Source organism: Dermacentor silvarum, chromosome 2, assembly GCF_013339745.2.
Source record: "Dermacentor silvarum isolate Dsil-2018 chromosome 2, BIME_Dsil_1.4, whole genome shotgun sequence".
Taxonomy (NCBI): domain Eukaryota; kingdom Metazoa; phylum Arthropoda; class Arachnida; order Ixodida; family Ixodidae; genus Dermacentor; species Dermacentor silvarum.
In genome coordinates this window covers 224,976,458-224,988,516 of record NC_051155.1, presented here as the reverse complement: position 1 = coordinate 224,988,516, position 12,059 = coordinate 224,976,458, and the positions used below count along the sequence as shown (strand labels likewise).

General features: G+C 50.2%; 1 protein-coding gene across 1 annotated transcript in view; it reads left to right on the top strand.

Annotated features, from left to right (window-relative positions):
* The window catches only part of LOC119442754 (uncharacterized), a 212,109-nt gene that overhangs the window by 23,814 nt on the left and 176,236 nt on the right, over nt 1-12,059 (top strand). The gene's annotated exons all lie outside the window — the stretch shown is intronic.

Genomic DNA, 12,059 nt, shown 5'->3' with positions numbered 1-12,059 from the left:
CGGTGCATGTATTCTAATTTAACGATGTATTGTAATTTAACTCTGGGACGCCATACGGAGCAGCGCCGTTCTCCGTTTTCACTCTCGCGAACCCGCAAAGGGCTTCTTGGAAATTTCTTTGCGTCGGCGTTCGAGGCACGCCGAGTCCGGTCGTGGCCGAGGGCGCCTGCGACCAGCTTACGCGGCTTACGTATTTTCGCGGACCAAGCGGGCGTCGCGCTTCAGGGCGCTCCCCCGCCGGAACCGCTCGTCGGCGCGCACCGCGTGAGTACGCTCGACGCCGGAGCCGTTGTCCCCTTCCGAACGTATATCGTCCATATTTCTTCCTCCCCCTTTTATTTTCCCTCGCGGTCTCTCTCTGGCGGCGTCGCCGTCATGCGCCCGGTGGCAGTCGGCGGCCGGTGGTCCGTGGTTCCGATCTGCACCGCCTCTCTCTGTATGTGTATGCGCGAGCACGCCGGTGTCTTCCGGCCGAGGGAAAGGGCGGGCCGAGTGCGCATTTTGCCGATCCACTCCCATCCGCCGACCACGAGCGGATGACGCCTGTCGACGCCGGCTTGGGAGGGAAAGAGAACAGGTGTGCTATCGCGCGCTGCCCCTGCTGCAGTTCTCTTCGAAACGAAGAGTTGTATGTGAAAAAGGAAAGAAAATGCATCCCCAAAAGGAATAGGCACCTCGTCTTGGTCCTCTTTTACTTGCCTTCAAATGAGTCGTGTTAGAAGGGTATAGCGCTAGAGTTTAACACGGGTCGAAATGAAGACACGAGATGACACCAGAGAAAGCACTTTGCCCGGTATTACGTTTCGTGTTAGCTCTATAGGGCTGCCCGTCGAAAAGTTCAAACATGAATCAGTACCAACTCGCCCAGTTTACCATTCTCGTTCAAATGAGTGCCACCGGACCGTACTATAGCCTTATCAAGCAAAACACTATTAAGCGATTCATCTGAATGACTCGACGCCTTGGGCTGTGCAACGTCACAGCACGCACACACCTCGTAGCATTAACCTGTAGAGTTAACTAGTAACTTGTAAGTGTTCCCAGCGGCATACTATCGCAGCAGGTCTATCGTGAAGCTATCACTTGGCAGACAATCATCGCCGATGGTTACAGGCCAATTTTCATTTTTCTTTCAACCCATGGTCGGCCCTAACTCTTTCTGTTCCCTTTTCAACTTCTTTATAGGAGGGGTCCGGGATGGTGCAGCAGCTCCATTCCAATTCTCTGTATAAGTTGTGTCCAAATCCACGCCTCAGCGACAACTGGAAGTGATTGGAGAGCCGGAAACACATCATAGACGCCATGTTTAGAACATTACCTATTTCTTATCGCGTTTAGAGTCGGTGTTTCGAGCGGCGCTCCGCCTGGCGTTATCATTATAGGATTGTCGGGTCGTGTGCGATGAACGATCAGAACATAATAGAAAATAACGAAAGGAATTGCCACGTCATACCGGCCCTGATAGCTTAACGAGAGACATCTGTTGGTTTCTTTCTGATTACCTTTTTGAACAACGACGACTACTATATAGGCTGTTGCTTGTACTTTATACTACTATACGATACGAAGACGACGGGAAAACAATGTGTTTCGGTTGTATACGGCCGCAAAACAGATAGATTCGTGTGCCCGACATCATCATTCAACATACACCAAGCTTAACGCTTCCTTAGCGCGAACACGGCGAAAAGTCTGGGAAGATCATGCATGAATCGCGATCGAGTCATTTCTGGCTTATTTGTTGAGGACATGTTGTTGTTTTGAGACAACAACATGTCCTCACGGCGCATCCGTACGCGAGCAGCCGGTTCCTGTCAGTCGGTGCGCTCTTTTATTGTATACGGTGCTGTTACGAAGTGTTTACGAAACCGGCCCCGTATTCACAAAACGTTATTGCGCTAAATCTGTACGTAAGAGCATAAGCCAGCCACGTCATGACATTGGACGTATCATTAGCGATAACGGAATTCGCAAAGAATAATCTTTGCGAATTTGGTCCCCGATATTTACTTTGATCATTGAGGTACTCTGATTTCTTGTTTACTAAAACACCTTGAACTTTGTTTAGATGCCTTCACGGTGGCTCTATTTTCTTTCGATAACTTCATTGAAATGCTTTCGCATTCAGACCCCTTTTCTTCGAACTGCTGCACACGAACGGCGAAATGGGCTACAACGTACATTTAGATCTCGTCATTTTCAATTCGCAATCGGCTGCTGTTTTTCAATGCTTGCTTCGCGGCTTAATCGCAAAGAAACGCGTCGCGCTTTGTCACTTCAGGTCACAACGTCATGCCGCATGCAGGGACTAGCGTACACATGCATGCTATAGGCTCCGCGCGGCGGGCCGGACCCTCATCTCGCGCCGGTCATCGTGGACGCAGTGAATGTTCCCACCGAGACAGCGTAATGGCCGGCAATTGCTCATCACGGGGTCCTCCGCGCAAACTGTGCTCGCTGCACTAACGGGGCCGCGACGTACCGCGCCGCTAGCTGCGCCGTCGGTCATCGAGGAACGCTCGCTTAGCTGCGTGGAAAGTTCCTGCTCTTTCTGTCCGGCCACCGCCGCCGCTCCGGGCAGAAAAAAAAAAGAAAAGAAAGAAAAAACGCAAATTCCACGGTTCTCGATTCTCTTCAGCTGTCTGGCGATTTACGGGTCAAGGTGTACGAACTACCACTTTATAGGACGTGCGAGCGCGCGCGGTGCAGTTTTCGCGGACTTTCCGAGGCGCACGCGAACGCATTGCGAAGTGCTGTTGCCGTGCCGCGCAGGGCCTATTCCGATCATTGAACGCAACTCGTCGAGCAGCAGCCGTTCCGATCGCGTGCATACATTGCTTCCGCGATCGCGTTATGCCTTTGCGTGCTGGCTTACGCGGCGTTCAGTAGTCTGTTTCCATGGGTCCTTCCAGCCTCGGGCATGTCTCGGAGCCTATAGAATTAAAATAGGCATTAGATTACGATGCATATGAACTGGCGTGCCTTAGCAACCAAAGGGGGGCGACTTGGCGTAACGAGTCGTGTCGTCCGCCAAGAAGTCCCGTGCATTGAGTTACGCCTCTCCGGAAACAGCGTCATTTCCGTCGAGCAACTGATCCCCGAAAGATGTAGGTGGCGCTGAGGTGCGCCACAAGCTTTATAGAAGCCTAACCCCAAGCTAGTGTTTGTTTACACAACTCCCGTAGAGACACCACAAATAGCCATTAGAGGACATGCGCATGGGTATGGAACTTTCGTTACCTTGCTGCCACGTTGAGCCTTTCCGGCGCTAAATCCGCGAGCCGGTGTACTTCTGTGTTTATGGAGCGTCCGAAGCCAACTTTGACTTGACGCTCAAGGTACTCATTGTTCCAGGAGGAAATAAAGATCAGATTATGCAGACTGAACGTCCCAAAGCAACACGCAGATTATGAGAGGCTCAATAATGAATGTAAAATTTTGACCCCCTGAGGTTCCTTAACATGTGCCTTAATCTAAGAACGCGAGCGTTCTTACATTTCCCCCTCATCGAAATGCCGCCACGACCCGACCCCTGTGCTCAGCAGGGGATCGCCATATCAATGAGCCACCGTGGAGTATACATGAGAATAATTAGGTGAACTGAGGGGCTCGATATTAGGTAACGATGGCATGAAGTAGACAATAAGGCTAAGCAACGCATAGGGGTAATTAACTCCGTTCTTTAATGGAACTGTAGAAGTAATTAAACATGAAATTTTCGGTCGTATTATTCTTAGTTAAAGGAAAATGGAAGTGTAAGAAATCGGCGGCAACCAAACTCATAACGTGTACATGACGCGTGCAGTGACTTAATTGAGCTACAGCAGAGATGTTCGTCCGTTCATGTTCTTAGGTTATTTTATATTTTGTGAGCGCCAAGTGGGAACTTCACTGTTTTCAATGTATATGTAACCTGGCAGTGAGAGTGTTAGCTAGCGCCGTTGGTGGCCGCTTTTCGTGCGGTTTTGTGCACATGGAAGACAGCTGTTGATGTGAGAGATATAAATCAAACGTTGCAATAAAGCACGTCTTCGGTTTGTGTAGCTTGGTGACTGTGCAGGTTTGTCTCGCGTCGCTAATAAAAGATAGCCGTAGAACCATGAACAGTGTTGCTATCCTTTGTCGCAGCAGATACTGAAAATTGTCTCGATCCATGCAGTGGGGCAAACGCGCTCCTGAACAACCGCTATACCACATTGTATTGATAGTGTGCTATAGGGTCTCTGCGGCGACTAAGGTATACGACAGATATGTCGCATGTCTCCAAGTCTCCTTTCGGTCATTGGCTACGGAATTTATGTTCTTTATTTCCGAAAGTTCGGCCTTTCAGCCGCAAAGCGACTATAGCCGCACGTTTGATATCCTCAAGAACCAGACCTCCTGCGTGTTCTGCCGGGAGTGGCAGACTGCGAAGGTCATGGCGCGTCGGGAGTCTTCATCTTCTTCAATTTCTTTTTTTTTTTCGGCGACGCTTAGTACGTTTTGTTTCTGCATAGCTTGCGTATCTGTGCGACAGCATACGCAGGCAATTTTTTCTTCGCGGTTGACCAACGTAAAACGTCGTTGACGACGACGACGGCCACGCTTTCCGAACGTCTGCGAGGCCCTTAATGCCCCTGCTCCCCGCCTGTCCCCCTGTCTATACGTTGCGCCACTAAATCGGTGCAGTGCTGCACAAGCTAGCGCCCGAGCTGTCCAAAGCAAACCAGATAACAGAAAAGTTATATACCGTGTAGTTCATGCATCCGCGTGGCGCATAAGCTGGCAGTCGCGCATCCATCTGCTCCTCCAGAGAACGATCGAACAGACCACGCTACAGTTCGTGGCCTCTTCGATTTGTCGTCCCGGAATACCTCGGATTGTCTGAGGCGATGCGTAAGATGCGTACGCCAACGCTCATTCGCTGAAAGCAGCTTCTCTAGCAGTCCGGGACGACAAATCAAAGAGGTCTGCAAACAACCTTATGAGAACGCACAATAGTACTGCAGCGTCGTCTTTCCTCCGGAGAAAATCGAGCAGATGACACTGCAATACTGTTTATGTATGTTCTTATATGTAAGACCCTAATAATAGTTACCGTAGAACTAATTTCCGTCTGCTTGCGTGGGGCTCCCAGCCTCCGCACCGGTGCACGGTTTCTAGTAAAACAGCGGCCTGCGCGTTTTCTTTCTCTCGATGCCGGCGGCGGTGCGCGCGTGAGGGTCGAATCAGACGTGCGGCCCCGTCACGCATCTCATTGTCGACCGCGGGCCGGGGCAGCCTGCCAGCGTATAGTAGTAGTCACACACACACACACACAGAGACGCGGCGTGTATAATTTCCCCGGCTCATACGTCGGTGGAGGTGCACGGAAGAGCCCTGCTTCTCTCTTCGCTGTCTCGAGGCTCTATTGCCTGCCGCCGCCATGCACGCTGCCGCAGGTCTGTGCCGCCAGCACTCTGCAGAGAAGAAAGGAGTCGACATCAACAGTGCATACGGGCGTCAACGCCGCAGTGTTTCGGGCCGCTCAAGATAATGGCGACGAGGTGGCCGCCTCGAAGCTTTAAAAGAAAACTGTCAGTCGCCTCCCTCGTGCGTCCGTCTGGGCAACGGAGTTTCGCTGTGCGCCGGCAGTAAGTTGCGGACCCCAATTAGTGATATCCCTCCTCCCCCTCCCCTCATACCCCCCTTCGCTTACATCTAGCGAGGGGAGAGCGCGGTTCCCGGCAGTCTGACCCCGATCCTCTCCCCCCCCCCAAACTCTCCTCTTGGTGGTCGACCCGTGGAAGAAGTCGAAGGGCGGGGCAGCGGATTGCGCGATCAGCGCCACCCGATTAAGGCCGCGTGCTTTAGTTTCACCCCACCCCACTTCCCACCGCCCATTAATGGCCCGTTGCATATTGGCGCGGCGTTGGAAACGCGGTCCTCTGCGCCGAGACCCCCGCGACCGCTGCCTTAGCGCAGCTAACCGTGCTTAGCGCGCTGCTAGCTTTCGAGTTTCCCGGAACGCGACGACCTGCTGGGGGGAGTTTCAGTGTGCGGACCGTAGAGAATTCCAGCCACGCGCAACGGCCGAATGAGCGTGGCTCGCTGCAAGTGGGACGACTTTTCTTTTTTTGCCTCCTTTTGGCTTCCGTTTGGTTACGCGAACGTGCATTTTTTCTTCTTCTTTCTTCTCTCGTTTACACGAACGCGCATGCAAATCGTACCGGAAGCAGTAATTTGGACCCTCGAACTCCGTCGGGAGTGGAACACGTGCATTTCGCCAGTGGTTTTTCTTGTCTCGTTCAAGCTCGAATGAGGAGTGACAGCGTTTCTCTCGCAATGAGAACGAGGAAAACGGGGGTTATTAGGAAAGAGGTCTGGTTCGAGTTAAAGGAGATATCCCGGGCCTCTCTGGAAGTGAGGTAATGGCGAAAAAATGCGTTGAGTCGATTCGTGGGAGGATCTGGAAAGGGAGGGTAGCGAATGTGCTAAAGGCCCAGGTGGAAGACCGTATACCTCAGGTGCAGTTACCAAGATAAGCTCTATACGCATATCCATTGTGGCAGACCTGTGGCCAAGGTGATGTGCTGCCGAGCACGAAGTTGCGGGTTCGATCCCCGGCTTTACCTTCCTCATTCGTGCACGGGGGCCGAATGTAAAGAAAACGCTCGTGTAGCCAAGTTTGAGTGCTGCGTTGAAGAAGACCAGGACCCGTGTTCACAGAAAGGTTCTTATGTTAAGAAACTATTCGTGAAAGCATGCCAGCCAGTCATCATGTCGGACATATTGCTGCACTGACCAAGGTGTCACGGAGGCTGAAGGTAAAGAGAAGTGCGCTCAAGGACATTTACAGGATATTTGCAAGTGCCCTGGTACAGCGGATGGGGAGCAGCTCGCGCACGCTGAACGTCGTCTTCTTCCTCCCGGTGCTCTCGCTATTCCGTCGTTCCGCAGCAATATTATTATAGGGATGACCACCGGCCAATGACAAGAGGGAGAAAAAAGTGGTTGATCCCTCTTATATAGGAATCGGTATAGAACACGAAAGTGAAACGTGTCTTCACAGAAGTAGTGTAATGTTTATTGCACATTGATATATAATGTCTATTGGTGTTTTGTGGCTAAAGCGCCCTTAGGCGTTGATGCACCCACGCTGACGCCTGGTGGCACGTCTCCTCCATCACGACTACCAACGTCGATGACCATGAGCAACCGTCGTGCATATGGAAGCTGCACTACGCTGCACACGCTAGCACAACGCGAAAGACGAAGCACGTAACTGACACACTAATACAACGCGCAAGACAAAGCACGTAACTGAATCGTCACCGAGTCAAATCAGCGCGTACAGCGCGTCGTAATTGCAGCCTCCGCGATCAACTTCAGAAACATTTTCAGAGCTAATTGCGGAGGCCGCGCTCCGCTGTGCTGAGTACGGTGAACGCAACCTAGGTGGCGTTGGTAGTGCTTCTTGATGCCAGCGTCCCTTCGAATGCTGGCATCGAGGTGTCATAGTGCTGAGACCACCGAAGCGTTCACTGTCGGTGCGCGTTAGTGTCATAATGCAGTACTTCTCTTTTCTGCTCGTAGGCGGCGGCACCGCCTCGAGCAAGAGCGCGGGTACACGGAGGAGTGTTAGATATATAAGGCGCGTCTGTGTAGCTCTCTGCAAATGCGTTTGTGGCACAATGGGTTAAACGCTCGGCGATCTATCGTCGCGGACCGAGAGGTCGTGGGTTCGATTTCCAAATTTTGCATGTTTGTGGAACTTTTTCTTCTGGTTTCTTTCTTTGTATTATGTTCTATGACGTATTTCCGTGACGGAAATACGTCAGTGAAGTCTTGGTGGACCCCGGCATAAAACACTTTCGTGTTAAAAAAAACCTTTTATTGTGTCGTTGACGGGGTCAAAACGGCCAGAGGGGCGGGAGACAGCCAAGCGGCACTTATACGAACGAGAAGCTTTGTGAATTCAGCCCCAGGTCATCGCAACTAAACGCATGCAGGCGTGATTGCACTCGCTTTCGTGCACAGTGTGCATTCACCGCAGCTGTAAGCAAGCAATCGAATAGAGAAGAAAAGCGCAGTGCGCGAGGTTCAGAAGCTTCTACTGCGGAGACATATGCACGCATGAAAAGTACTCGTGTGGACGCTTTGATTTTGATGGGTGACCATCCTGTGTGCTTGTGACGTGTGCGTTGTTACGTCATTAAGTATCATCAAGCGACTCCAAGGAAAAGAATGCCACAAGTGTGACGTCGCCGCCCACCCCGCCTCGTCGTGCCCGAATAAAGAATGGTGAACCATCGTCGTCAAGCACATTTAAGACCGGATTGGCCCATTTTTAGCCAGAGAGAGAGGGAGATACGCCACCATTCGACAGAATTGATCTGGTGGGCTGTGACAGGTATTTGCCAGCTATATGTCAGCTATCTGTCAGCTTTTGCCAACTATCTGCTACTTGTAAATTGATAAATACGCGTATAAGGTCTTCTCCTCTCCTCTGCCAACTACGAGACTCCTTCGCTCTTTTCCTCAAAATTGCAGCATTGGTCTCAGCTTTGTGACTGAAGACCTCCGAGTCGCAACGTTGGTCGAACCCTAGTGTTCGATAATCTATAGATCACAACGTTAAAAATTAAAAATTAAATTATGGGGTTTTACGTGCCAAAACCAGTTCTGATTATGAGGCACGCCGTAGTGGGGGACTCCGGAAATTTGGACCACCTGGGGTTCTTTAACGTGCACCTAAATCTAAGTACACGGGTGTTTTCGCATTTCGCCCCCATCGAAATGCGGCCGCCGTGGCCGGGATTCGATCCCGCGAGATCACAACGTTACTGGCAGCGCTAGGATCTCGAGATCCCATTTGCATCAGTCTATAGCGCGTGTGGATTTTTTTTTTCTTTTTATTCCTTTTTTTTGTTGTTGTTGTTGTTGCTCGAGTAACGAATTCGGGATTTAGGGAAAAACGGCTCTAACGCAGCCTACCTTCCCATTTTCTCACATTTAAAATAAAAGAGAGAGGATCAGCAAATAATCGGTGTCCACTTCGAAGAGCCGCGTAACTGGATCTAGCAGATCGAGCCGGACAAGTGGCAGATAAAGCGAGCGGTTCTCACGATTTGGGGGCCAGTGTATACAAAGTCTGTGAGTCACTTCCGCGTGCACCACTGTCACCGAGGTCGCGACGACGGCTGTTGCCGCCGGTAGTCGTCTCTCGTACGTGCCCGTCGTAGACTCCGCGCAAAGAAACGTATATACAAACAAAAACAAAACAAAAACAAATGAAAGGAGGAATGGAGGCAGGAAGGGGCTCAAAGAAAAGAAACCTTTTTTTATTCTTTTTTGTTCTCCACGCCCCTCAGAGCCAGCCACAGCCGAGGCTGGAGAGATCGGGGCCGGTATTTCTGGCGAGCGGCGGCGGCGACGGCGGCGTCCCGACCTCTGACCCCGGCGAGCGGGGGACCCTCGGAAACAATGGGCTCACCGAACGGGACACTCTCGCTCTTGGCAAACGACGGGGAGCGCGCCGGGCCTAGCTCGGACCTCGTATAACCGCCCCGACGCCGCCGCTGCTGTCAGGCTGATGTTTTCGTGCGTGTGCTCTCGCGCGCGGATAATGCCTCAGCATGCCCGTTTAGTCCCGCGTACAAACAAGGCATCGTTTAAGCCTAGCTGCGCGCGCCCTAATTTTGAGATTGGAACGAATCGCCGTTCTCGTCCGGGCCGCCGTTTCCTTCCTCGTCCTCGGGCTTCTGTCCACGCCGACTGGCTGTGTTTATAAGAATGGTCTTACACGATGCTCCCTTTCTCGAAGCTGCTGTGGTAAAAGCAGTTTGCATCGTTCCAGCCATCCATCACCGAGTCTGTAGCAATCGCGACTGCGTGTCGCCGTATAAAGGTGAATTCTTCGTCCGGGATCCCTTCCACACAAAGGGACGCATCTTTGGACAAATGACGCGCTAAGTAGAGTTAATTGACTTTTTTCTTTGCGTCCCGAGTGACGGTGCAACGAGCGAAGGGACAGCGCTAGTCATGACTTCGCGTTCACTATAGTCTCTCACCTGGCGCTGTTATCATGTCTTCTTCCTTAATTTGTGCTGTGGTATTTCTTTCTTCTTTTTGTTTTCTTTTTTGAGGCGCAGTGCTACCGTGCGGGATTGTGGAACGGCGCTTAAAGTGTGGGTCAGCAGATAACAGCGAGTGTTAGAGAGAGAGCAAGGGTCAAGACTCCTGCAGTGGTTATATAGCCTTGAGTTTCTCCTTTTTGCGGTTCGCACGCCATAGCTCATCGCTGGAGTTCAATCTTGAGCACGTTCACCAACTATATAGGATGATGCAGTGGGAATTCTTGCGAACTGAAGCATATATGTCGTGTGACTAGAAGACCATGATGAAGCAAAACATTTTAGCCTGTTCATATATTGGGTGTCTCAGCTCACAAGGTGCAAGCACCTTGTGCTTGCACCTTGTGCTTGCACCTTGCACCAAGAAAAAAAAAAAAAGGAAGCAAGGCCTGCTGTGCAGATTAAACCATGCAACTGTCTGTTAGCAGCCCCCTGTGAAGCTGCCAGTATATTTTCGGGTGTATCTTTACGGTACGGGCTTTAGGATGAAGCCTGAACATCCCACCAAATTAAGCCAAAAACAATACTAAGCCAAGGATAATACTGTCGTCGGCAACAACCAGATTTTATTTTCTAATTAGCCTAGCGTTTATATTAATAGAGCCAAAACGGCACTTGATCTATAAACGGACACCACCCGACAAGGTTCTAATTCAGAGAATTAGGGGCCAGCGCTGGCTTCGCCTCTGCTTCTAAGGAGCTGCGGGAGCTCCCACTTTAACCAACTTTTTAAAGCGAAGCTTGCTTGCCGAGTTCGAGGCACATTTTCGTACGTATCTGGCCTTTAACGCCGAACCAATTTAACGGGATTGGTGGTGCCATCTAGGAGCTGGGACCATTTACGAGTTTGCCATTTCAGGCATAGAGCTTCATACAATAATTACTAGATGGAACTGTGACTCTAGTGTCTACGGCAGCTGTAAGCAGGGCGATTCAGCCAGCAGTACATGGATTTGTCTAAACTTCGTCTTTTGGCTTCAAACGGCATTGTGACTTAGCAAACTCATAATTTTCAACGAAGTACCGCGTTATAAATAAATAAATAAATAAATAAATAAATAAATAAATAAATAAATAAATAAATAAATAAATAAATAAATAAATAAATAAATAAATAATATTATTGAAATTGTCCGATGGCAGGATTCGAACACAGGACCTCTTAAGCACACAAAACAGCGCTTTCATGTAGGCTCCCTACTTTCTCGCGGGCAAGCCAGCGCGTTGAGACGCTTGACGCGTTTCGATCCGCAGTTGCACTGGTAGAAACCGACGCATCGAATGCCGCAAGTGCAACACGACATTATGGACACCACTGAAAAGTAAAACAAATAATATATAAATGATTTACCACATGTAAATATGTGTACATAATATCCAGCCTGTCTATAATTCACTGCAAATAAGATAATTTATTCGTATATAACATGCTGTTCTTTAATTCAAATTTTTATAGCTCGAAAACCACACTTCATATACACATAAACATGGTTAGCTCATGAGCCATTCACACCAAGAATGCTTCGCTTTACGTAGATGTCAACTGGGGTTGAGTCTGCCTGTTCCTTCTTAACCTCTGTTATCTAAACCAGAAATATGAATGAATGAATGAATGAATGAATGAATGAATGAATGAATGAATGACATCTTTATTAGAAAGGAGGCTGGCGGTTTGGCCGATATTGGAGGCTTGGTAAATTCAGGTGTGTGAATGGGGGGAAAGGGAGAGATAAGCAGATAATGGTCAGTCAGCTGTCTGCTTGGGCCTCACAGTCTGAACAGCAAACCAGACTCGCCAGCAAAGGCCAGAAGCGATTCGCACACGGCGCGCTTGTCAAGCGCGTCCGCTGATCGGATCCAGACCTCGCATTTGCGACGTGCCTTTTCATGAGCCCGACATTTCCAGACGAGTTGTTTGGCTGTGGGACAGCATGGGGGGGGGGGGGGGGGGGGCAGTCGGAACTC